Source organism: Lagenorhynchus albirostris, chromosome 8 (assembly GCF_949774975.1).
Source record: "Lagenorhynchus albirostris chromosome 8, mLagAlb1.1, whole genome shotgun sequence".
Taxonomy (NCBI): Eukaryota; Metazoa; Chordata; class Mammalia; order Artiodactyla; family Delphinidae; genus Lagenorhynchus; species Lagenorhynchus albirostris.
In genome coordinates, this window is record NC_083102.1 from 97,153,832 (window position 1) to 97,180,139 (window position 26,308).

The following is a 26,308-nucleotide window of genomic DNA, read 5'->3' on the forward strand; positions in this document are numbered from 1 at the left end:
TGGGATTTTGTTCACATGAAAAGAATGTACAGAAATGACTAATGAGCCCAAACCAGCACGGAGCTTGTCACTCCCGCCTAATCCTTTGGGGGAACTCGTCAGCGTGGTGGAGGCTGCAGGAAGGTTACCACACATCCACCTACGAAGTTGAACTCATTTTCAGAGAAATTTCCTTAATTAAAAGAAAAATGATCTGGGACTTCTCTGGTGGTCCAGTGGTTAAGAATCCACCTTCCAACACAGGGGACGCAGGTTCCATCCCTGGCTGGGGAGCTAAGATTCCACATGCCACAGAACAACTAAGCCCGTGTGCTCTAGAGCCTGTGTGCACACCAACTAGAGAGACTGTGTGCTGCAACTGCTGAGTCTGTGTGCTCTGGAGCCCGGGAGCCACAACTAGAGAAAAGCCTGAGTGCCGCAACGAAAGATCCCATGTGCTGCAACTAAGACCCGATGCAGCCAAGTAAATAAATAATAAAAATAAATACATAAATAAATATTAAGAAAAGAAAAATGATCCAAGTAGGTATTTCTTAATTTCAGAAGAACAAATTAATAAATGACAAAAACGTACGTGCACGTATAACCCACGAACCAGAGGGGCTCCCATGACACATGTGACCGTGTCGGATCTCACCTGAGCCCTGTGCTCCTGGAAGCAGCGAGGGGTAAAGGAATCCCCACTGTGAAGAACCCCTTCTCCGCATGCCCTAGATGAGACCCAGGGAGGCCCCTGCTCACCTGGATGAGGCCAGACACAGGCCAGGGTCCCATTCTTCATCTGGTCAACGACCACCTGCACGGCCGTCCCCACTGATCAGTCATAACTGAGCTTGGCATAAACATCTCTCCTTCTTCTGGGCCCCAGGACCTGGACCCCTGGACTAGGGTGGCCTCGGGAAAACATCCTCTGACTACCTTCCCATCACGTTCCCATTCTTCCAGCCTGTTTTCCTCTTTCTGGACAAGAAACCCTTTCTGCTCAACCCCAGAGATGTTGCAGACCTTGTGGTCAGAGCATCTCTCCTACTGCGATAACCTTTGGAATAAGGTCTCCCCTTATTAAGTTGAGATTTTTTTTTTTTTTTTGACAAACCCACTAATTCCATGCCCTGTGGAAGCCCCGAGCTTCCTCTCCAGGTCAGGCCTGAGCTTCCCACGTGGGCCTCAGGCAAGAGTAAAAATAGAGTTTGTATCAAATGACTGGCTCTGCCTGCCTGGTCTGGTGGTAGAACTTGATGGCTCCGGGCAAGCAGGTCTCTTGGACTCTTGGGAGGGCGCCGAGGACGTGTGCGGGAGCCGCCAGCGGCAGCCTGGGCAGGGGCCCTAGAAGGACTCTCTCTCGGCCTCCCTTGCCTCCTGGGCCCCTGTCCTGAGCATCTTTGTGTTGTTCAGGTTGAGCTTCCAAACTAACGAGTCAACTCAAACAACCCGTCACACTAGAAACATAAAACAAGCTTTTACGGGGAGCTGGCTGGGGTGCGGTGAAGCAAAGGCCCTCCTCCAGCATTCAGTGATGCCCGGAGGTCAGGCCCTCCAGCCAGCCTCTCCCTCCAGCCAGTGCTCCAGCCCCTCCCTCCCCTTCCTTCCTCCTGCTGGTGCCGCCCCCTCCATTCCAGGGGGAAAAGGAGGCTCCTTGCCCCGCCTCTTATGGAGGAGCTCAAGCCTTTCCTCCCGGAAAAACCTGGGTTCTCAGGGGGGTGTGGGGATTGGAGGGGCACTTCCCAGGGCAAACATCCAAACTCAGAGACGGCTTGGGGGTGGGAGTGCTGGTGAGAGGGAGAGAGAGAGATTTTCCTTCGTGTGCTACAAATGTGCTGCTTTTTGACCACCAAGCCATCCACACCTCAAGTGGAAGCTCATGAAATCATGGGAAACCAAATTTCACGGAGGAGACAGCAGGTGAGCCAAAACTTATAGGTCAGATGCGGCTAATTCCTTCTAAATTTAGAATTGCTCCCAGCCTGCTCCAGGACTCACCCCTTCCAAGACTCTTTTACATGTTACCAACAGGAAACTACTGACAATAGTTTCATCCTAATGGTTGATTTATTGAATCATTCAACAAACATTTCTTGAGTACCTACTGTGTGCCAGGCACTGGCCCATTCTATGGGCATATACTGGCGAATCAAACAAAAGTCTCTGCCGGGCTTCCCTGGTGGCGCAGTGGTTGAGAGTCCATCTGCCGATGCAGGGGACATGGGTTCGTGCCCCGGTCTGGGAAGATCCCACAGGCCGCGGAGCAGCTGGGCCCGTGAGCCATGGCCGCTGAGCTTGCGCGTCTGGAGCCTGTGTTCCGCAACAGGAGAGACCACAACAGTGAGAGGCCCACGTACCCCACACACACACAAAAAAAGTCTCTGCCTTCACAGAGCTTATGTTCTAGAATCTTCTTGCCACATTGCAGTGGGAAAACCTGGCTGCTCGAGGCCATGAGAGCCTGAGGTGGTCCCTCATTAAATTCCTCACCCACCAACTGTGGGAGGAATTCTGCGTGTCACAGCCTTTCTCTTCCAGCCACTGTGGGAACACCAGCCGGGAGTTGGTGTTCATAGAAGGAGAAACGAGACCCCGCCTTCACCAACTGAGCCTGCAAACCCAAATTCCAAACCCTGTGAAGGGCCTGCAGCTCACAAATGTTACACTCCACCTGCCCTGCAAAGTCAGGCCATGTTGCAATTTGCTTTGTACATTCTGTTCTTTCTAGTAACAACATTTCAGTACATGTTATGGGCTGCACCATGTCCATCAAAATCTGTATATTGAAGTCTTCACCCCCAGGACCTCAGAATGTGATTGTATTTGGAGAGAGGGTCTTTAAAGAGGTGACTGAGTTAAAATGAAGCCATATGGCTGGGCCCTAATCCGATATAACTGGGGTCCTTATAAGAAGAGGTGATTGGGACACAGACACACACAGATGGACGACCATGTGAGGACACAGGAAAAAGATGGCCATCTGCATGCCAAGGACAGAGGCCTTGGGAGAAACCAGCCCTCTCGACACCTTGATCTCAGACTTCCACCTTCCAGGACTGTGAGAGAATAAACTTCTGTCTAAGCTGCCCAGCCTGTTGTTCTCTGTTATAGCAGCCCTCACAAACTAATGCAGTCTGGTTTTTCTCCCCCTGGAGATTTTTTTTTCATACTGGAAAAGGAGTACTGTGCTTTCCCATAGCCGGTCACACACACATGTCACCCTCAGCTTGCTTTCCCCGCATTACCCCTCCCCAGGAATCAGCGCCGTTCTCCCTGGGCCTCACTCCTCTTGCGGACTTGGGGACACAGCCAGGAGCAACTGAGATCCCTGGGTTTCTAGCTTTCTTCCTCTGGGCTTTTCTTCTATTGAGACAGCACATTTTCAAGCAAATTCCCAAGAAAGGGTGCAAAAACAAATGCATTTTTGAATGTTTTGCATGTCTGGAAACCCTGCAGTGAGTCCTCACACTTGATTAATGGTGTGGCGACGGAGTTCCAGGTTGAAACTCACTTGGAATCTGGAATGACTAGTGAACATTCTGATGCCCTTTCGGCTCTGGTGCCTTTGCAGGTGATCTGCTTTTTTCTATGGAAGCTCCTAGAATCTTCTCTTTATCCTTAATATTTTCACAGTCTTAAAAGAGGAGGCTGAATCTGTGGTCTGTTTCAATCATTGTGAACTCTTGGTGGCCTCTGAAACTGAAGACTTTGTATTGTTTCATGGATCAACGAAAACCTCCCTTTTAGTCAAATGATGGCCATCCTGCATTGATCTTCTGTCTCTTTTTAACATTTCCTTTCATATTTTCTGTCTTGTCTTTTTTAGCTCCATGTTTTATTGAAACAGTTGACTTCATTTCTAAAAGGTCTTCTTGTTTCCCAAGTGTTCCTTTGTCGCAGTATCCTATTTTCATATGTTTGTTACATCTTCCTGAACAACTCTGAAAATACAAACTCAAATCCTTTATGAAGGAGCTCTTCTGTTGCAGAATGATCCACGCTTCCGGGTCAGCTTTCCTGTGGATTCTCCCTTATCTTCATGCCCCCTGCTGTGACATTCCTCCTGTGTTCTCCCCACCGTGGTGCCTGAAGTGGCCTCACTCTGCCCCTTTGGCAAGGCCCCCTCCCTGACCACACTGTGATGGTGTGGGCGCAGACCAGCAGGCGGGTCATGTTGTGGGTCCACATTCCAGAAGGGGTGGGGCTGATTGTGGGTACCAGCACCACTCTGGAAACCCTGGGACTTCCCCATTTCTTCAGGGAAGAATCCTCTGGTTTTGCCTTTGGATGGGTGGCTTGCACAGGTATCTGCTGTCTGGACAGGGTGTGGGAGATGTCCAGGGCCTGGAGCTGCAGCTGCTCTAGACGCCGACCTCCCATCAGTGCTGGGTGTCTGTGTCACTCCTACTCCTGGCCTTCACTATTCCCGATGACCTTGAGCTCAGGGCAACAGGGCAGACTTCCGGGATGTTGCCGGCTGTGACATCCCTCGCTCTGTTCACCCATCCACAAACACCGGTCCCCATGCCTGTCTCAAGTCATCCATAGACAGAACAACTTTCCTTCCTCCTTTGCTCTCATGGGTGTATTTTCTGTGCTTTTATGAGGCCATCCAATGCGGTTTCCAGAGGGATAAAAGCAAATGCAATATCAACATTTAAATTATTGCTAGAAGTATGGGTGACAAAAAGGCATCACTTCATGGCTTTATTTTCCATTTCTTTGCTTACTAGTGAAATTTAATTTTTGCCACATATGCATCAGTCATTTGTACTTCCCCTGGGACATGACTCTTCACATCTTTTGACAACTTAAATATTTGGGTCTTCATATTTTTCTTAATTTTGCATGAGCTCTTTATACATAAAAAGTTGTTCACGCTTGTTATAATATCTGCTGCAAATAGTTTTCGGTGTGTAATTTAAGAATAATGGATTCCTCTGAAGGAGAGTAAAGCCATGGTGAAAAATGTGTTCTTATCATTCACTGCTGCATTTGCATTTTATCTAGATCACAGGGCTGTTCATATATCCCTTTGAATTTAACCCAGACTACTCAGCACATCATTCTGATAGCCTCCCTCCACCTCTTTCTGATTCACCTGAGCAGTACAGAAGCCAGATTAAACATGGGTAGTCTGATTTGCCCAGAGAGAATATCATGTGCTCTCTGCAATTACTTGTTACTTAACAACTCGATCTATTTATGTTTATAAGAATTAGTTGGTGCCAATCTAGTTCATGAAGATGCCACTTGATGGTGCGCCATGTAATTGCACCCGGGCTAATTACATAAATCGTCTATTTGTGTTCCAAAACGAGCTTTGAATGCTGTTCTCTTTCAATTGTTCCCCATAAGCAAACAGAATTAGGCCCAGAAAGCCAAACTGAGTGATCCGTGGTTAAGAATCTGCCTTCCAGCGCAGGGGATGCAGGTTCGATCCCTGGTCGGCCTAAGATCCCACATGCTGTGGGGTAATTAAGCCCTCGTACTACAATTAGAGAGCCCGCTGGCGGCAACTACAGAGCCCAGGCATTCTGGAGCCGGTACGCCACAACTAGAGAGAAGTCCATGCACTGCAACGAAAGATCCCGTGTGCCGCAACTAAGACCTGATGCAGCCAAAAATAAATAAATAAATAAATAAATAAAGAAAGAAAGAAAGAAAGAAAGAAAGAAAGAAAGAAAGGAAGGAAGAAAGAAAGGAAGGAAGAAAGAATAAAGAAAAATGAGTATAAAGACAAGCTACAGGTTTGGAGAAAATAACTATAAACCACATATCTGAAAACAGGCTCATATCTAGCATATATAAAGAACTTTCAAAATGAAACAGTAAAAGAAATGGGCAAATATTTCACCAAAGACGGTATGCACATGGCAAAAATGCACATGAAAATATATTCGTTATTGGCCAGTAGGGCAGTGCAAATTAAAACCATGATGAGATGGTTTACTACACACCTATTAGAACAGCTAAAAAAAAATAACAATAACAATATCAAGTGCTGGTGAGGATTCAGAGAAACTGGATCTCTCACACATCACTGGTGGGAATGTAAGTGGTACAGCCACTCTGGAAATTCATTTGGCAGGGTTTTTCGCTTGTTTTAAAATTAAACATACAATTACCATATAAGCCAGCAATCACACGCCTGGGTATTTACCTGCTATGGACTGAATGTTTGTGCCTGAGCCCCTGCCACCAAAATGCATATGCTGGAATCCTAATCCCCAGGGTGACGATACTTGGAGGAGGTAGGGCCTTTGGAAGGTGATTAGGTCATAAGGGTGGAGTCCTCATGAATGGGATGCATGCCCTTATAAAAGAGACCCCAGAGGGGTCATTGCCCCTTCCACCACAAGAGGACACAGTGAGAAGGCTCTGGCTATGAACCAGAAGAGGACCTTCACGAGAACATGACTGTGCTGGAGCCTTGATCTTGGACTTCCAGTCTCCATAACTGTGAGAAATAGAGTTTCTGTTGTTTATAAGTCACCCAGTCTGTGGTGTTTGGCTATAGAAGTAAGTATGGTTTAAGGAGATGTGGAAGGGTGCCAAATTGACAAGGGGTAGACTGTGGTGGTTAACTTATGTCAACCTGCCTGGTCTACGGTGCCCAGTTTATTGGTCAAACACTAGTCTAAACGTTGCTGTGAAGATATATTTTAGGTGTGATTAATATTTAAATCAGTTTCTCAGACTCTACTCAGACATGGAGTAAGGTTACTAATGCTCTGTAATGTGGCGGAGGGGCCTCATCCAGTCAGTTGAAGGCCTTAAGAGCAAAGACTGAGGTTTCCTGAAGAAGAGGCAACTCTGCCTCAAGACTGCAGCACAGGGGCTTCCCTGGTGGTGCAGTGGTTGAGAATCTGCCCGCCAATGCAGGGCACATGGGTTCGAGCCCTGGTCCGGGAAGATCCCACATGCCGCGGAGCAGCTAAGCCCCTTCGCCACAACTACTGAGCCTGCACTCTAGAGCCTGCGAGCCACAACTACTGAAGCCTTCATGCCTAGAGCCTGTGCTCTGCAACAAGAGAAGCCACCGCAATGAGAAGCCCGCACACTGCAACGAAGAGTAGCCCCCCACTTGCTGCAACTAGAGAAAGCCTGCACACAGCAACGAAGACCAAATGCAGCCATAAATAAATAAATTAATTAATAAAAATTTTAAAAAAGATTGCAGCACAGAAACCCTGCCTGAGCTTCCAGCCTGCTGATCCACCCTGCATATTTCACAGTTGCCCCACAATCACATGAGCCAATTCATTAACATCCCTCTCCATTCTATTAGCTCTCTTTCTCTGGAGAACACTGAATAATACACCAAGAAAAAAAATCACTAAACTTGAAGGAAGCCAATAGAAACTTCTCAAACTGAAATGCAAAGAAAAAAAGAGCAGAACAGACTGTGCAAGAACTATAGAACAATATCAAAATGTGTAGCATAAGTATAATTGGAATACCAGAGGAGAAGAAAGAGAAAGGGAGGTAGAAGAAATATTTGAAGTAATAATGGTTAAGAATGGTCCCAAATTAATGACAGATACCAAACCACAGATCCAGGAAGCTCAGAGAACCCCAAGCAGAATAGAGGGTGACAAAAACCACCTTAACTCTGAAGGAAAAAGTGTAAGAATTAGAGAGACCTTTCTGCCAGGAACCATGCAAGAAAGAAGAGAGTGGACTGACATCTTTAAAGTGCTGGAGAAAAAAGAAACCTAGAATTCTACATCTAGAGAAATTATTTAAAAATGAATGAGAAAAAAGTAATTTCTACAACAAAACTGAAGGAACTCATTGCCACCTGACATGCCACACAGAAATATCAGAAGTTCTTTGGGTAGAAAGGAAACTGCATAGATCAGATACCTGTATTTGTACAAAGAAAGGAATATTGCTGGAGAAGGAATAGATGGAGGTTAAAATAAAATATTTTATTTTTCTTGTTCTTAATTGATCTAAAAGTAGTTGTTTTTTTAAACCAGTAATAATAACAATGTATTGGGTGACTAAGTGAGGTGAATGATGACAATGACAGGAGAACGAGGAGGGAAAATGTGGGAATAGCCAGTACCTGTACAACATGGAGCTGTAGAGTGTTGTTTTGAAGGCAGACTAAGGTTAGTTAAAAATGTATAGTGTGGGCTTCCCTGGTGGCGCAATGGTTGAGAGTCCGCCTGCCGATGCAGGGGACACGGGTTCGTGCCCTGGTCCGGGAAGATCCCACATGCCGCGGAGCGGCTGGGCCCGTGAGCCATGGCCGCTGAGCCTGCGCGTCCGGATCCTGTGCTCTGCAACGGGAGAGGCCACAACAGTGAGAGGTCCGCGTACAGCAAAAAAAAAAAAAAAAAAAAAAAAAAAATCTATATCTCTCTATATAGTGTACTCTCTAGGCCAAAAACTAAAAATTTTTCAAGAAGTATAAATGATATGCTAAGAAAATATGAAAATACAATAATATAAAATGCTCAGCTGAACTCACAAAATGCACCAATAGGGAAAAAAGAGCAAATAAGGTGACTATAAAACAGTTACAAAGATAGTAGATACCAATCCATCTGTATTAATAGTCATTTAAAATATGAGTTGTCTAAGCATACCAATTAACAGAAAGACGTTTGCAGAGTGGACATAAAGCCAAACCCAACTATGTTGTCTACAGCAAACCCACTTAAATATAAATATTTAGATAGAAAATCTCCCTAAAGAATGAAACAGAGAAAGAAATACCATGCTACTAATCAAAAGAACACTAATCAAACAAAAGCTTGAGGAACTGTATTAATTTCAGACAATACAGATTTCAGAACAAGAAAGATTATCAGGAATGAAGAGTAACATGATAGATTCTCTAAGAAGCTATAACAGCACTAAGCATGCATGAACCTCACAATACATTAAAAATATGTCAAAATATATAGAGCAAGACTAATAGAACTGAAATGAGAATGTACAAATCCATTTTTGTAGCTGAAACTACAACATGCTTCTGTCAGTAATTGATCAAGGAGGCAGGAAATCAGATGATCTGTTAAAACACTATCAATCAACTTGACCTAATTGAAATTGAGAGAGTTCTCCATCCAACAGCAGAATACACACTCTTCTCAAGCTCACATGGAGCATTCACCAAGGTAGACCACATTCTCAGCCTTAGAACACACCTTAACTGATTTAAAAGAATAGAAATCACACAAAGTATGTTCTGACAACAAAAGAATTAAACTAGAAGTAACAGAAAGAGGAGTGAAAAATCCCCAGATAGATGGAGAGTAAAGAACACACTTCTAAATCATCCATGAATCAGAGTCCAGAGAAACTTCAGAATACTTTTAACCAAATGAAAATAAAAATGATCAGACTTTTCATTTTGATAGTTAGCTGTTGGAGGCTGCACTAGAAGCCTCATACCTGCATGAGAAGAGAAGTCTCCGATCAATAATCAGAGCTACCACCTCAAGAACCTAGAAAAAGAAGTGCAGAATAAACACAAAGCAAGCAGAAGGAAGGGGATAAAAAATATGCGAGCAGAAATCAAGGAAATAAAAACACAAACGTAATAGGAAGACACACACGTCCGTGTGCACGTGCACGCGTGCACCTGAACATCCTCCTCTAGCCTTCTTTCCAAGAATGGACTGAGTTCCTCTCTTTTCTCTGACATCTCCCTTTCCCACCACGGAGAGGTTCTGCCTGGGGTGGACAAGGGTATTCTCTGTCCTCCAGGAACTGGGTGGATGGGCTGTGTCCTCCAGGCTGGGCCCTTGCTGTGTAGAAGTTTCCTATACAACCTGGGCACCTCCTCTCGGGTCATTTGCATGTCGCTAAAATTATTTTGCATATCAAACCCAAACCTTCTTTCTTTTAAAACTCACTTGGTATAGACTCTTGCCTCTCTAACTTCTCCCCTCATATATGTTGTGGCTCCATAAAGGTCAGGATTTCAGAAAGGCAAAAGGATGGTCCATCACCCATTGCTCAGAGCACTCTTCCCATTGACCTGAAGGATGGTCTGGGAAGATGCTCAGCATGGCGGCCACCATCCAAGATCTATTTGTCACTTCTGTTCTAGAGCGTGGTTCCAAGTATCTTTCCCAAATGTCTCTTCCAGTTCTTCACCTGCAGGATGACCACTGTTCTATGTCTGCAAACCCTATTTCCAGGGATGTGCCCGGGGGTTGCTGCCACCTTGCTGGTGATACACCAGCTCTCATCTCTTGTCCTACACAGAATCACCACATCTTTTGCTTAAGGAGCTGCTGTTAAGCCATGTATCTTTTACCTTTTTTTTTTCACTTTTTATTTTGAAATGTTTCAAACATACAGTGGATATTAAAATGAATATCCATATACACACCGCCTAGATTTCACTGTTAACATTTTGTTATATCGCTACAACTGTTGTTTCTAGCTGAAGTATTTTAAACTAAATAACATACATTGTGGCATTTAACCCTAATTATTTTAATGTCCTCCTCTAAAAATCAAGTACCCTTTCCTATATAATACCAATCCTATTTTCCACACCTAAGAAGATGAACAATCATTCTTTGTCATCATCTCATACTTATTAGAAAGTCAAGTGTCTCCTATTGTTTCCAAGATATCTTTAAAATATGGTTCATGGAGATCAAGGACAGAATTTTTGAGTTTTTATTTCTTGTATCACTTTTAAGCTAAATGGACTCCTCCCTCACTTCCCTTTTTCACTATATTGTTGAAGAGGTCAGATCAGTGGTCTTGTAGAGGATCTGTCCTCTGGTGGGTCTGACTGTCCTGCAGTGGTTTAATGGCTCACTGTTTCCTGTCTCTGGAAAGGAGGTCCCTAAGCCCTGAGGTGGTTATGTCTGAACAATTTAAGCAGGAAACCACATCAGGGTTCCACGGGCTTCCTGACTGTTCCTTTTGCTCAAGTAGCTGTCTGGGTTTAGGAGCTGAAAGCTATTGGGGTGCTCATCTGGAACCCTGAGTGTATCTAGCCCCATCTACCTCAGGGCCCTGAGTTATTTCATCAGGGGCTATGAAAGGGGATTTTCTCATCTTATCACCTGTGTTTATTAGCTCGCCTAATGCCATACAGAAGATTGTTTTCTTATCAGCTGGGGCTGTTTAGTAACCCCAAATATGGATTCTGCAGGAAAGGTGAATAAGGCCTTCATTCTTCCCCCTGCCTAACTGAATTTTCAGAGGAAAGCATTGGTATAACTCTTGGTTCTAAAGAAGGCAAGTTAGGGAAGGGCTTTTGTTTGTGTGTTTGCTCTCTTTGAGAATTACGATGAGCTCATGGATTTTTACAGGTTGACTGTGTTTCAGTCAACCATGGTTACTCTCCTTTCCGATGTTTGCTTGTCTCCACTTTGGTTGGTGAGAGCCCTGTTCAGCTGCTCTGGCATCCTTTCTCCTCATCTACGGTTTGTCACGTTGGGCACTTTCGGAGGGCAAATCTCAAGACTTGCCTTTATTCCAATTAGACATGATAGCTTGTTCAAGACCGTTAAGGTTGGGGTGTGCTCAGAGCAGGGGGTCTGAAGAAACAGCTCCTCTGTTTACAGCATAACCAACAGGAATCTGGGTGCACTGTGACAAGGGACACAAAACTTGTGGCCTTCCTATGAACAAATACCCAACCCGTGTCCCTCTGCACCTCCACGTGGCTCTTGCACAGGACTAGTGGGACAGGGCTCAATACTGAAAGGAAAGCTACAGTATTTAGTGGGGGAGTTTGCTGCCTAGAGCCTGTCTGGTCCGTGCATGGGTGGACCATGAGTGGTCTTACAGACATAAAGGCTTAGAACCTCTCTTTTGGAAAAAAAAGAAAAAGAAAAATAGGCTCTATATGCCATTCTGGAAAAGGGAAAACTATGGAGACAATAACCACAGTAAAAAGATCAGTAGTTGCCAGGAGATTGGGGGGAGAGGAGAGATGAATACACAGAGTTCGGAAGTTTTTATAAGCAATGAAAGTACTTTGAATGACATTATAATGATGGATATATGTCATCATACTTTTGTCCAAACCCATAGAATGTGCAACACTGTTCACTTCATTATAGTGAACCCTAAGATGAACTGTGGACTTTGGTGATTATGTGTCAATGCAGTTCATCACTGGCTTAAAAAAAAAAAAAAGGTACCACTCTGTTGATAATGGCTATGCATGTGAGGGGAGGGCGTATACGGGGAATTTCTGTACTTTCCTGTCAATTTTGTAGTAAGCCTAAAACTGCTTTAGAAAAAAAAGTCTCAAAAAAAAATTAACACTCAGGGTAGAAGTTTTTGGCAAAACTTTTGTTTCACTTTTCTATATGTATACATATTAGATATGTGTTTGTTGGATTGTGGTGTAAAATGTATTTTTTAGATCAAGAAAGTTTTCTGATCGCTGTCATTAAGTTATACTGGCAAATAAAAGCACAAATTAACCTAAAAAAAAATTATCATTCTTAGATCCAGGGCTGGTACCCATCCTCCCAGGCCATCTGAACCCCACACCATACCAATCCATCTAATTGCATCTGCAAACTTGATTAACTATTTGGAGATAATTCCATGAGGACAAGAAAATACATATAAGTTTGCCCAAATTTTGTATCACAAGTTCAATGGTATGACTTGCCTTCAGCCTCATGAGAACAGTGAGATTTCCCTGAGGGCCTGGAGGATTTACCACCTGACCAGAGGACAAGCTACAGTGAGGGGACTGAGGGTGGGTCCTAACCAATGAAATTACATAGCCTGATTATCACGAGAGTCACTCCAGTGTCCCCTGGGAAATAGCAGGTTAGATGTGTGGCCCGTGAGCTCCCAAAAGACTGACTGGTAGAAGGGGCACGGCCTGGATGACCCCTCACATCTAAGAACTGCCCTGTAGTGAGATGTGTGGGAGTTGCTGTGATTCCGTAAGATGATGAGCAGCACAGAAGCAGAAATAAAGGGAGACAATGGACTCTGAGGGTACAGAGCACAGCTCTCAGGCTGTTGAGAAACTGACACATGGCACATGGCAGGAGGTGGTGAGTTCTCTTCAGGGGTTACCTTGTGTAATCTGCGACTGTAAGGGAGGAAACTGAGGCACGAAGCATGTAGTAGAGTGTTGAAGCCAGAGTCCCGCAGGCATGCTCTGTGGCTCCCACAGTCCGAGGCGCCCCCCACCCAGCTGGAGCCAGCTTGGTTATAGATGGGACTGGCAGGAAGATGGCATGCAGGACACAGTCTACAATCACTTACTTCTCAGGACTGTCATCAAAGGAAAACAGGACTTCTGCCCGTTAAACCCTAATGCATTGACGACGAAGTCTATCAGCTCACACTGTCACCTAATAGCTCACACGCCCAGTAATTTCACAAGAAACTGCAATCAGCCAACTGCCCCACACCCATCTACGGGGATTCTGAAGCACATCCTTTGCTGATGACTCAGTGTTCGTTTGCAGTGTGTTTGTGGGTTCACGAGGATTCTTTCTTCTTATTACAAAGGACCAAGAGTGATGGGTCCCTGTACTCCTGGTGCAGGCTGGGAGCAGTTCCTCTAATTACAGGTTGTCAAATAGCATTTTCCCTGTTAACAGCCTGAATGGCTCTCACAAAGCGAATTAAGAAGTTTGTTATTTTGCTTGATGTGCCAAAACATGCCCATTAATTTCAGCGAACAGAGAGGGGGAAATACACGTTGACCTACGGGCTGCATTACGAGCATCAAAATATTTGTGTTCTAAAGTGTAGCCTGGAACACGTTCTCTATATTTGCCTTTCCAGATATAGCTTTCATTTAGTTTTCACTCTTGAATTCGGTATAATGTCAGTTTAAGATTCTGAAAATTGTACACAATGTGCTTTCAAGTATACTTTAAAATATGGGGTTAGTTTCCTTTTAAGACTGAATATGCTTTTTAAAATAAAAAGGGTGTGTGTTTTCAGGATTCCAGTACCCTGCAGAATTTAGCCTGAGTTCTTTAGGGTTTTCACTATCTGGTCACTTGTGTCACACCCTTGTCTACGTCCCCTACACAGGACATGCCATTTGCCAGGCACTACTGTCATCTGTACCTGCAATGTCCATGACCTGTTGTTAGACTCTGGAATATTTTCAGCTGTAAGTAATAGAAGAAGAGCTCTAGTGGCTTAAATAAAACAACAACAAGTCAGAGCTTGGCTCAGCAGCTCAAAAGTGTCAGGGCAGCCATTTTAACAATTGTCCTGACCTGTTCCTCATACCACAGCGTGGCCACTGTGGCTCTAGCCATCACATCACCTTCCAGGCAGGAACACACAGCTAACTTCTGCTCACCTCTCGGTGCTCTCCAGACTCTGTCACGTGATCCTCACAGCGGGAAGGGGTTAGGAAAAGGCAGCTGAGCGATTCAACTTTTCAATTGTTCTGAACAACAACAACAGCAACAACATATATATATGTATATATATACACATACATAAAATATTTTCAAAACTCTTTTGAAATGTTCTAAAGGAAGAAAGTGGAGAAGGAAAATCCTCTGCATATAAATCTTGGGGAACATATAAATCTTGACTGTCAGATTTTTTATTAATTTTTTTCTTAATTGGAGATTTTAAGAATAATTTCTGCTCACACTTTAGGAAGTTGGTAAAAACATTTGATTACCAGTCATGCTTACGAACAGGTTTGGGCTACTATTTTTTTCCATATCGAGGCCATCCTTGTCTCTAGGAAATGTAGCATCAGGGGAGAGGTGAAAGCGGAACAGAGCAAACACGGCAGCCTGTACCCAGGGCCCTCCAGGTAAAGGGTCTCTAACAAATAATCACTAACCTGGTAGGAAAGGCCTGGAAGGTTCTGCTCTTCCTTGCACACAGCCTTAAGACTTCAGTGAAGCCGGGGTTCCTGGCTAGCACATAAATCACAGGAAAGAGATGATTTTTTGAGTCGAATCTGGGAAGTAATAGACCATGAAGATTTCACTTAATAACAGCTTTGAATACATCAAGTAGCAGCACCACCTTCAGATCAGGGTTAGGACGGCACTGTGAGGACAGGAATCTCAGCGTACACAGGCCAGGTAAGTGCCCAAGGCCACACCTATACGCTAGACAATGTGGTCCATCCATACCATGGAACATTATTCAAGCCTTAAAAAGGAAGGCAATTCTAACACATGCTCTGAACCTTGAGGTCATTACACTAAGTGAAATAAGCCAGATTCAGGAGGACAATACTGCACCATTCCACTTCACACTCATGGAGACAGGAAGTAGATAAGAGATTGCTGGGGGCTGCGGCAGGGGGATGGGGAGTTACTCATCAGGGGGCATAAAGACTCAGTTGAACAAAATGAATGAGGTCCCAAGATCCGCTGGACACCACTGTGCCTACGGTCCGCAGTACTGAATTGTACACATAAACATTCGCTCAGAGGGTAGAGCTCATTGTAAGTGCTCTTGTCACAATAAAATTCAAATTGAAAAAGAAAGAAAGAGTAAGGAACACAGCCAGGCCTGATTCTGAGGCCCACGGGGTTCTGCTCTGCCCTGTCCCCGGACAGGCATCCACGGGTCCCCATGGACACAGGTGCTGGAGGCTGTGCTCTCTCTGGCGGTTTAAAGAGAGGAGACTTCAGTTCTGCCCTCCATCCTGGCCACTGTGCCTGCCACTGGACCTCGCCCGGCCTGGATGGTGGCCCCTCGTGCAGCTCTCTAGGAAGACCTCGGATGGGATTCTCAGGCCCATTTCCCAAGAGGCAGCCTGCAGCTCTGTCCTTCCACAGACATGAGGCTAAGGCCAAGGTTGCCCTGGGAATGGCACAGTCCAGGGAGCGGGTAGGAATGGGGTGACACCAGAGCAGCACAGGGGAATACCGATGTCCATTTAAGTCATTTCTAATTACCCATGCGTAGGGTCATTGAGATCAAGGGAAAATATTACATGGGACGCCTCATACTAAAATTATTCATTGTGTATCTGAAATAAATTATGTCTCTAAGTTATATCCCGCTTTAATTAATTCTATTTCCCTCTTGACTTAGCTCTCCTTATCAGTTAATTGTTTTGCAGAATTCGCTTATGAAATTCCTTGCATTATTGCCATTTTCCACTTCCATCGAGATGCACCATCTACAGCGGCTACATGCCACTTATTTCATTCCTTCGTCCCCTGATTATTTATTAGTGAGAAGCCGTGCTCAGTGACAGCATGGTGAGCTGGTACCGAGCATGCACTGGCAGAACGTTGGCAGCTCTGAGAACTGGGCAGTGGATTTGAGTTCCGGAGGCGCCTCATAGCACATTCTCTGGTAGAAGTTGCTTTTCCATTCTTCGGGATTCCATGACATCTCTTGCTCAATGACTTTTTAAAATGTTGTTCACCACCCCCCCCCACCCCCCGCCCCCAACACACAAGCATAACAGTTCATTTTTGTTCCCTTCCTCTTTGGGACAACGGCGATGCCCTACTTCTCCCCTCGAGGGGAAGGGTATTTAGTAACATCCACATAAAAGAGAAGAATCCTCGAAGGGGTGAAATCCATTTCAAACAGGGTCATGGCAAGTGCCGTAAGGATGAGCTATTTTAAGTCAGAATTTCCTTTTCTGCTCATAATTAATGCCCCTTGGAAGAACAGCATTGACATTTGAAGGAATAAATAGTTCTTCAAGTTGTTTTAACAGATTCATCAAGTTTCTTATTAAAGGAGTGCTTCAGTAGCTCTGTGGGCTGCTCTGTCAATTTTCAGAATCCTGTTGCTAAAAGGATTTTGAAAACTCTGAACAGCAAATAAGTAGACTTGTTTCAGTAAATCATTTCTAAAATCAGCATGAATTTGGGGGCCTTTCTTCAGAATTAAAGTATGATTGCAACACTTCACATGAACAGGATTCTCTCAACTGCATCTGCTAATGAGAACCAACCATTTTTGAATGTGAGAGAATGGAATACAACTTAATGGCCACAAAATCACCCCAGTCCTTCAATGGCTCCGTTTGAACAGTACAGATGTTGAAGTTAGAGAACCGTTTCATGCCGATGGCTTTGATGTCCATAGAAAGGACCTCAGATGCTCTCTGAGCAGCATTATGCAGAATCTGGGAAGGACAGCCCACACCTTCCATGGTATCCTTCCCTCCCTGCTTCAACTTTGAATAAACGTTGCATCTTTATGCAAATATCCCCCAAATGTGTTTGTGTATCATCTCCACTAAAAGCAGTGCAATTTTTTTCATGAACTCCTAACTCAGTAATAGAAGGTCTGCACAAATTCACCACTGTTACTCAAGGCTCTGCTGGAAGAGCTCTTACACACAATAGCCGTAGAAGCAAGGCTTTTTCAGGAGAAAAATATTGCACAAGCAGCGGGAAAGTTTTTTCTTCATTGTGATGACTTGTGTCTGTGGCTATGCTGTAAAAAGGTGAAGCACTGAGATCTTTGACCATGCATGTATGTATGTAATGTCAATGGCGTGGTTACACTTTTGTTATTGCAAGAGATTTCGTGCCGGCACTTGAGAATTGGCTTCAACGTTGGAATCAGAAAATACTTCTGGCAGCAGTACGGTGAGACAGTCATCTAAGCTGAAGGACTGATGGCTGTGAGCAGAGTGGGAGTCATTACAGCTTCTGCTGCCATCACTGGAGCTGCTTCATATGAGTTTCTGTTAAGCAAAAAAAAAATGTTATACTACATTCTTTGGTACTCTTTGAGGAAACCGTATATCTCTGCTGATTTATGTCTGACTTGTGTCCTGAACCAAGAGCTTCAAGAGAACTTTTCTTCTGCTTAGGAAATGTCCAATGTTCAGAAAACTCATCAGGAAATTTGCACTTGCATTTTGGCATTTGATGCCCAAATACACAAAGTATAAATCATAGGAACATGGCAAGAATCAAAAAGACTGAGTTAGGTAATCTCGCAGCTGCCAGGACACACCTGTCGCTCCCAAGTTCAAACTCATAACTGACCGTAAGCAGGGGGTGGAACCAATGAAATTGATTATGAGCTTGTGAACTAGAAGTAAATTGAACCCGTTGCAGAGAAACGGAACTTCCTGTTTGTCTGCCAGGAGAGCTGGGTTTCTAGGGCTCAGGCTCCCCCATCAGAGCTCAGCTAACGTGACTGAAGGTTTTGGTGGCCTGGCGCTCAGGACCAGTGGCCTTGAGAACCCCCCGTGTTCAGGACTGGTCCCAGGACGAGGGCTGGTGCTCACGGGTGGGCTGTCAGGGCGGGGGTTTGTCCTGGATGCATTTCAGAGACTCCGACATCACTGACTGTGTGAGAAATAAGTGCTTTCCATTCTCAGCACTGCCCTTCCCCAAACCCCATCCCACCTGCGGGAGAGGCCCCCAGGGATCCCCAACCTTTGTCTGTGGAGGTCTGGCTTTCTATTTGTGGGACCACATAAGCGATTCTGGCTTCAATTACTGTGGTGGCAAATTAGCTCTAACTATCAAATTTTTTTGGTAATTTATTGTTAAAAGCTGAATATGGACCATTTAGGGCCTCCTGACATAGGTAGTACAGGATGCAAGGAAAACCATGAAATACAGGTCATACCTTGTAGATGCAGAATGCCTGACTACCCTAACTTAAGATTCTCTGGAGAGAAAGTGGGTCATAGCTTCCCCCTCACTTATAATTTTAAGATAAATGTGAGGTTTGACAGTGAGGCAGGTTCTGCTTCAGATCCTTGACCCCTTGTCACACCTGACGGGAGGGCTCCGTGTCACTGACTAGATGGTGGGGGGCTTTGTGGAACCAGCTGAAGCAGGGAAAGGAATGATACCAAAGAGCCTGGCTTAAGGGCTCCTTTCACCAGCCACACGCCCCCAGGTCTCCGCCACACCCCCAGGCTGCTGTGGACGTGGCCAAGGTCACCAGAGCCCCTCTGGACTCTTGCCGGCGCCCTGGGAGTCTCACCTAGTCAGAGGATGCCTTGTGGCAGGTGGTGATGGGCATGTGTTCTCCAGAGTCTCTACAAAAACAGTCAGACTTTGTAAAAGAGTTTGGTAAAAAGAATCGCTTCGTAGCAAATATGTTAAATGAAAAGCATTCACTTCTCCTGGAAGATCTGTCAGAGTGTGATGAGAAAAGCATTCACCTGGGAATAGAAACAAAAAGCACACGATGCACAGAAGAATGAGATTAATGAGAGCTGTACCAGCTACCAGGGACCTCCCGGAAGGTGTCAGAAGGGAAGAAAGCCACGTGGACGGGATGTGTCACATGTCCGCGGGCAAGCAGGCAGAACGTCGCAAAATGTGATTGTTTTCCCCAAAGTAATCTGTGGACTTAATGCAAACCCAACCCTTTAAACATCTTAAAGGATTTGGGAATGAATGAAACATTTGAGAAAAAAATCCTAAAGATAAAGGGAAAATATATGTGCAAGATTATCAAAGCTTCTGAAACAAAACAGAAATGATCAGGAGTTCCAGCTGCTTAAGATAGTGCTGCTAAGCTAAAATCTGCAAAAGAATATTTAAGCAAAGGTATAGACACACAGATCAAAGGAGAACGAAAACACACCAGTGTCTGAAACTTGCAAGATAGGGTACGTCTCCAAGGAAAGGATAGAAGGAAGGATTTGTTAATGAATGTCCTTAGACCAAGTGGATAGCAATCTCAAGGGGGAGCATGTTGCATCCACACCTTGCATCCTGTGCTAAAATTAAATCCAGCTAAATTAAAGCATTTCATGGAAAAAATAAGATTTGCAAAACTAGAAGAAAACATAAATTATATTATCATGGAAGATAATTCTTTTCAGTTTTGAAGCAGTGGGAGAAATCACAGAGGACAATTCAGATTCTTAAAATAAAAATGTTAAATTGTGATATCACAGAAAAACCCTAAAGTCAAAGGGACAGTAGCTGATTGTTGAAAATATCTGTGTCATGTAGACTTTCCCAGAGCAATGAGAGCTGGGAGCTCGGGTCAGGCAGGGTTGGTTTAGAATCTCCCCAGGGAGTTTTCTGAGGCTGTTTCTCTGTTCCTTTCAGAGGAATAATAATCCTGCTTTCTTAGAATTGTGGAGGAAATGAGCACTGATAATGGATGTAGAGCGTCTGGCATATAGATGCTAAAAATGATAAGTCTCACTGTTACTACATAGATACTACATAGATACAGATAAAGAAGCCCTTACTGACATTTTTATAAGAGAAACGATAACCCCAGAGATAAGCAGAGAAAGGATTTGAAGAGACAAAATCATCCTTTCTCTATTTACCCTTCTATTTAAGTTCTTTCTCCTCCATCCATTTGTAAAAGAAAAATATAATTAGTAGACAATCGTCTGATAAATTGATCAACTCTTTTAGGATTTCTTAGTGTCCAAATGAAAGCATCTTTAGATTATTTTCAAGCCAGTTCAAAATCTGTAAAGAAGTGTAAAGCACTCAATGCTTGCACAGAAGACACCTAAACGGCCATGTCCATGGTCCCTTCATGTGTAGCATCACAAGGAAAGGACAGAGCATCCACAGTCTGACTCAGTGCCCAGAAAGCCCTAAGGACAGGGTCGTTGTTTGGGCACAAGGATGTGTTGTCCTGACCCTGCAGGGCACTGCAAAGGCAGATACGAATTTAACAAGGAGGCTTAACCCTCCTGGTAAAAATAAGGGGGAGATGCCCCCGGCCTTCCTTAGAGCATCTACTTTAGGAAACTTGCAACTGTAAGTTCCTTCCCTTTCCCTTGGAAATATATGGAAATCTGATTATAAACAAAATAAGCTGGCCTCCAGCTTTTACACCAGGAGTGTCTTTCTCCAGGATCCGGAACCACCTCTTTGGAAAGACAACCTCCCAGAGAGATGGCACTCTGGCTCCCAGTGTCCATGGGGGTGTTAGTGTCCCACTAACCTCAGTGGGTGCCTGGCCCCAGGTTGCTAAACTACTCCTGTCATAAGGAGAGGAGATATTTGTTTTTCTTTGGTCTAAAACCAAGAAGCAAACCCAGGTGGTCATCCCCAATTACCGGACGAATCTAGGAGGAGCTACATGTGACAAATGGTGCTGTCAGGTCTCTTACCTGAGAAGTTGTTATGTTTATCTTGGAAACACGTGGGTAGTGGGTTGTATCTGCTTAGAGTCTGAAGGGAGAGGCGTCTTCCTGTCCCTGCAATCTCTCAGCAGGTTGCCTGGGATACACATCCCATTCTGTTTTATTGCTCCCTCAGTAATACACCTGTTTTCTCTGCTCCCTTTCTGAAGAGATTTCCTGGATTGGGAGAAGCTTTTGTTTGCGGTCACATTTCCTTAGCAGCGAGCAGTGGTGTTGGGGGGACCATGGCTGCAGTGCGCTGAGCACAGGGGGAAGACCTCTCCGGTGACCAAACCTTCCGGATGCTTAGTCAGTAAAATGAGGAGCATAGAGGGTTGTCGTGAGAATTAAATACTATATGTAAAATCCAGAAGCTCAGTCTATGCTCAGGGCTCCTGTGTTCCCATCCCTTCCACCCTGGTATGGAAAAGAGGTAAAGAAAGAGGAACCAGGTAGAAAAGGTGCCTGGCTGAGCCCTGCAGTGACAGGACAGGTTCTGACTGTGCTGACCTCAGCCTTCGAGGGGGATCTGAAGAACCAAAGCAGCCCCCCAGCCCCCCAGCCCGGGCCTGACCGGACGACTGGACGGCATCTTACTGTCCATTTTTCCACCGGCATAAGCCTCTGTGTGCCCAGGTGTGCTGAAAAGCAGAAATGTAAAGAAATGTGAGGAGCCTCTGCTTTTCTGAAGAAGCGGAAAGAATTGCTGATCTTACAAAGAAACTTTGCTCCCTGAAGATTTTAGCGCTAATTTCGCACATTTAGAAATCTTGGTCACTTCGGCAGCATTGGAAGCAAAGTCCATATTTCTGGGGCTCATTGACTCGCAAACATCCAGGCCTGATGAAATGGGAGCAAGGCTGATGGTACCAGATTTCCAGAGCCCAGGTGGCAGCTGGTTATGACCCAGAGCTCAGCCTTCTGTCATCTGAACTATTTCTTACCCATCCATCAGTATCGAAAACGTGAGGGCCAGGGTTCAGTGCCTGAAAGCACTTACTCCTTCTGTGGTGACATCCCGGGGGAGGGGGGCAACACTTCAGACCGGCTCCTGGATCCCCATCCCGGAAACCTTACAGATGACCCGAGGAAAACCAAAGCCGCGGAACATTTGTAACCCCCAAACCAGAGCAAAGTGTCATGTGTCCCATGCTGCATGGAGTTTCTGCTAGATGTGCCACAAATGGGACCAGACCAAGGGCTGGGAGGCCTGTGTCCTGGAAAGTGAGCGATGGAGGGCCTGCTGGTAGCCTGTCGTCGGGGATGGAGGAGTGGGCGGAGGGCCGGGGGCCCAGCTGGGCCGCGGGAACAGGGCTGCGCTGCTGAACAGCGTCAGGTAGAGGATGCGGCGTCCCAGGCCACTGAGAAAGTAACGTGAAGTCTGTTAAGAAAAGAGTTTCAAATAAAGGACTGTGGTCCTTTATATAGCTTACGACAGACAAGAGTGCCGCATCTTTGTGAGAACGAAACAGCAGTACGTGCTCAGCGTTTTTAAGGAAATTAAGGGCAATGGGATAATAAACAAAGACTTTTGAGATGACAGGAGGGATGGAAGGTAAAAGAACGACCACGAGGAAACATAATTAACATTTGTGTGTCCGGGCCCCCTTGCTGCTCCAGGATCTCACTTGCCCCACAGTCACGCACACCTGTGACGGGTGGTCCTCGAGAGCACCCACTTTTCCCAGTGTGGGGACGACCAGGCCCTTCCCGATTGGTGAGCGATCCCTCAAGGATACAGTGATGCCAGGGCAGGTTCAGTGAGGCCCAGAGTGCTGACAACGTGCCGGATTCTGTAGCGCCAGGGAAACGCCCAGGACCAGCACATCTGCTTGCTCGTGTTTCTTTCTGCCTTGCTAGGCGCCACCCAGCTCCTTTTTCCAAGTTCAGGGAAAAGCTGAGTGGGCCAGGCCCCTGGGCCCCTCCTGAGGTTTGTAGAAGGGCTGGGAGCTCCGGCCTCAGCCGGGAGGGCGGCACTGCAAACCCTCTCCTGGTCCTGAGGGAGGTCTGTGAGCCAGCCCAGCCCTGGGGAAGGGGCCTCCGTCCCCACTCTCCTGGCTTCCTGGGTTTCCACCGACTCCTCTGGGAGGTGGGGACCGGCTTCACTTCTGGAGGGGATGCAAGCCAGACGGAGTGGAAGGCGGGGAGCCTGGGGGCTGGTCTCGCTCGCAGGTGTCAACTGTGCAGATGCTGCTACACCCGCTGCTCTGGTTCTCGTCCTTCTCAATGCTTTCTCACTCTTTCCTTCCCCCAGCTCTGTCAGCTGCAAACACACACTATTGATTGAAAGACGTTGTTTTAAGAAGCAGGAAATGTGTGCCCTTGTGCACAGGCGGGGTCATCCGTAGCCCCTCAGGACGCAGCCATGTGTCCCACACACTGGAGCCCATATCAAATTATCTCTCCCCCCAGAAAACTAAGCTCTGTGAGGACAGCGCTTCTCTGTGCCGGTGTAGACAAGGGAGGAGGGGATATTTGAATGAATGAATGAGTGAATGAGTGAATGGATGAATGGCATGCTCACTTGTTAGCCCCACTCCACCCCCATGTGGACCAGGGAGGCTGACTCTAGCATTTTGCTGGTGTAGATGACATACTAGTGAGTTCCTAGGGATAAACATCTAGCAATGGCATCTGCTCTGAGCTCCCGGCTTGTCTTGTGGCTCCGGCCCCGGTAGGATGTGCGATCAGGCTGACGGGACCCGGGTCAGAGCCCACACCCCAGCCGCGAGCCCACCTGATGCCGTGCCCCCGGCCAAGGGCACAACCAGGAGACCCTCAGCCGGGTCTAGCTGTTTCAACGTGTCCTTCGAGCTCCCATACTGTGTAACAGCTATGTTCCATCCTATCTCAGCACATGTCCCCTCCTGCCTCCCTCCCCCCACGCCCTATAAACACTGGGGAATATGTATCCTGAGGGTAAGAAGTCATCTATTGATACATGGTTGGCCCTTTCCCGGGAGCTGCACCTTTGATGCCCTCTGGGTGGGGCTGCGACCACAGACAGAGAAGCTGGCCAGGCAGCTCACGGGGAGCCCACTGGCCGGGGAGAGTCCCCGCCGCCAGAGTGTAGACTCCCGTTGCCAGGACCTGCCGGGGCCCCAGAACCTGGGTTCTCTTGTGAGAGTGATGGACACCCCCCAGCGTTCTGCTGTTGGGTTTTATGAGAACAGGCTGAACTGCATTTGCAAAACTTCAGTAGAACAGAGTGCGGTCACCCAGCCCTCCCACGGACGGAGCAAGGCTGTGTTCTCAGGGCTGGGCCCGCAGCTCTGCCCTGGGCTGACAGCTCCAGCTCTCACAGGGCTCCCCTCCAACAGGGAGAGGCCGCCTGCAGGAAACCGGGGCTTCTGAGGGGACCAGGACCCCAGAGCTCAGGAGAGGGGACTCACAGGGCCCTGTACGAGTTGGCGGAGGGGGTGTGGCCAACCCTGGGACGGCTTCAGTTCCAGACTGAGATGTTTCATCGAAGGGGGATGGGAAGCCACCGGGGCTTTGAAGCAGGAAGAGACATCATCGCTTCTTATTTTTTAAGGAAAATCCGCTGGGTAAGGTGGGGTTTGGAAAACTGGCATGGAGGGAAAGGAGGAGGGGGAGGGGAACAAACATCCATGGAAGTGGCTAGTGGGCGCTCCAACGTGAAAACGCTGCTGTGCCGCCCTTCAGGGGTTAATGAATGAAATGAGTCCTCCCCAGGAACACCGGACTTTAACTCTTTTAAATGCTCAGCGCCCTGTGCTTCCCCAAGGTTCTTACATAAGTGAAGCAGGCCCATCCACCTCTGTCCAGAGAGTCCTGGAGGATGAGGCGCCGCCCTGTTTAAGCAAAGTGGAAAAAACGCGTAGGTCAGGCATTGGCGAGTGGCATGGACATATATACACTACCAAATGTAAAATAGATAGCTAGTGGGAAGCAGCCGCGTAGCACAGGGAGATCAGCTCGGGGCTTTGTGACCACCTAGAGGGGTGGGATGGGGAGGGTGGGAGGGAGAGAGAGGCAAGAGGGAGGAGATATGGGGATATATGTAAACGTATAGCTGATTCACTTTGTTATACAACAGAAACTAACACAACATTGTAAAGCAATTATACTCCAATAAAGATATTAAATTAAAAAAAAAGAAGCAAGGGTAGTTAAGCCCCTGTTAAATAAATTTAAAAAAAATAAAAAAAAATGAAGCAAGGGTAGTTAAGCCCCTGTTAAATAAATTAAAAAATAAAAATTAAAAAAAAAAGAAGCAAGGGTAGTTAAGCCCCTGTTAAATAAATTAAAAAAAAAAAAAAGAAGCAAGGGTAGTTAAGCCCCTGTTAAACAAATTAAAAAATAAAAATTAAAAAAAGAAGCAAGGGTAGTTAAGCCCCTGACGGGAGCGGGAGGGACCGCCCTGCTGATGGGGGCCACCTGCCACCCCTGGGTGGAGGTCTGTGCTCAGCCACTCCCCTCCTTCAGGAAGCCCCCTCATCACCTGGGACCTCCTTCCAGGAAGGCCTTCATGGAGTCCCCTCCCCACCTGCCATGGCCTTTGCAGAGTGCTCTGCTCAAAGGGGGAACACAGCAAAGTTTCCCAGCAAAGCTGGATTGAGCAGTGATTTCGCTGAATCCCCAGAAACCCTGGGGTTTCTTCTGCCTCTGGGGTCCTCGGAGAGAACTGTTTTTAGTGAGTGTTTTGTTTCCTAATGTGAATAAATGTGAAAGCCAGGTTGCATGGACTAGAAAGTGCTCTTTCTAAGCCATGCAACTCACCCCGCTATTGGGGAGGGACCCCTGGCAGATCCTTCTGCTCTGCCATCCCCCCAATTCCCCCCCCCTCCCACCATCAAGAAAGCAGGCACCTGGCAGGCAGGGGCAGGAAACCTGGGCCAGGGGGCCGGGTCTTGCCCCGTGAAAGCACTACCTGCGGTGGCACCCACAGTCCTGCCTTGTGCCTCTCCTCCCTTTAAATAAACCCTTCAGAAACTCCTAGCCCTGGAGGGGCCTCCAGACACTCACTCACTCAGGCCACAGATTTTACACATTTTCACAAATGTGTGGTCCATTGAGAGATACACAATTTATCTGCAGACCCACAAAGACAGAGGCGTTTGCAATATGCTGTCCTGCATCATTTAAGGTTCCTGACACCTCGGTATATCTGAGAAATGCCTGCTGGACAGACTCTCTCCCTGACTGAGCTCTACCAGGCTCCTCTGAGCCTCTTCTCCACCAAGGCTCAATCTTGGGCTTCGTGTTCTTCCTGGCAGAGCTGTTTATAGCAAGAACCCTGCTAAACACGTGTAGAGACAGGTCCCCACTTTGACATCTGATCAAATTCCACATCCA

General features: G+C 46.3%; 2 protein-coding genes and 1 non-coding gene across 11 annotated transcripts in view; 2 read left to right on the plus strand and 1 right to left on the minus strand.

Annotated features, from left to right (window-relative positions):
* RAMP3 (receptor activity modifying protein 3) overlaps positions 1 to 26,308 on the plus strand; it is a 469,110-nt gene that overhangs the window by 198,661 nt on the left and 244,141 nt on the right. The gene's annotated exons all lie outside the window — the stretch shown is intronic.
* LOC132524942 (tumor susceptibility gene 101 protein-like) overlaps positions 1 to 26,308 on the minus strand; it is a 104,007-nt gene that overhangs the window by 37,796 nt on the left and 39,903 nt on the right.
* Positions 11,485 to 11,614, plus strand: LOC132525044 (small nucleolar RNA SNORA11). The gene has a single exon (XR_009542173.1). It is a non-coding gene; the product is annotated as a small nucleolar RNA SNORA11 (small nucleolar RNA).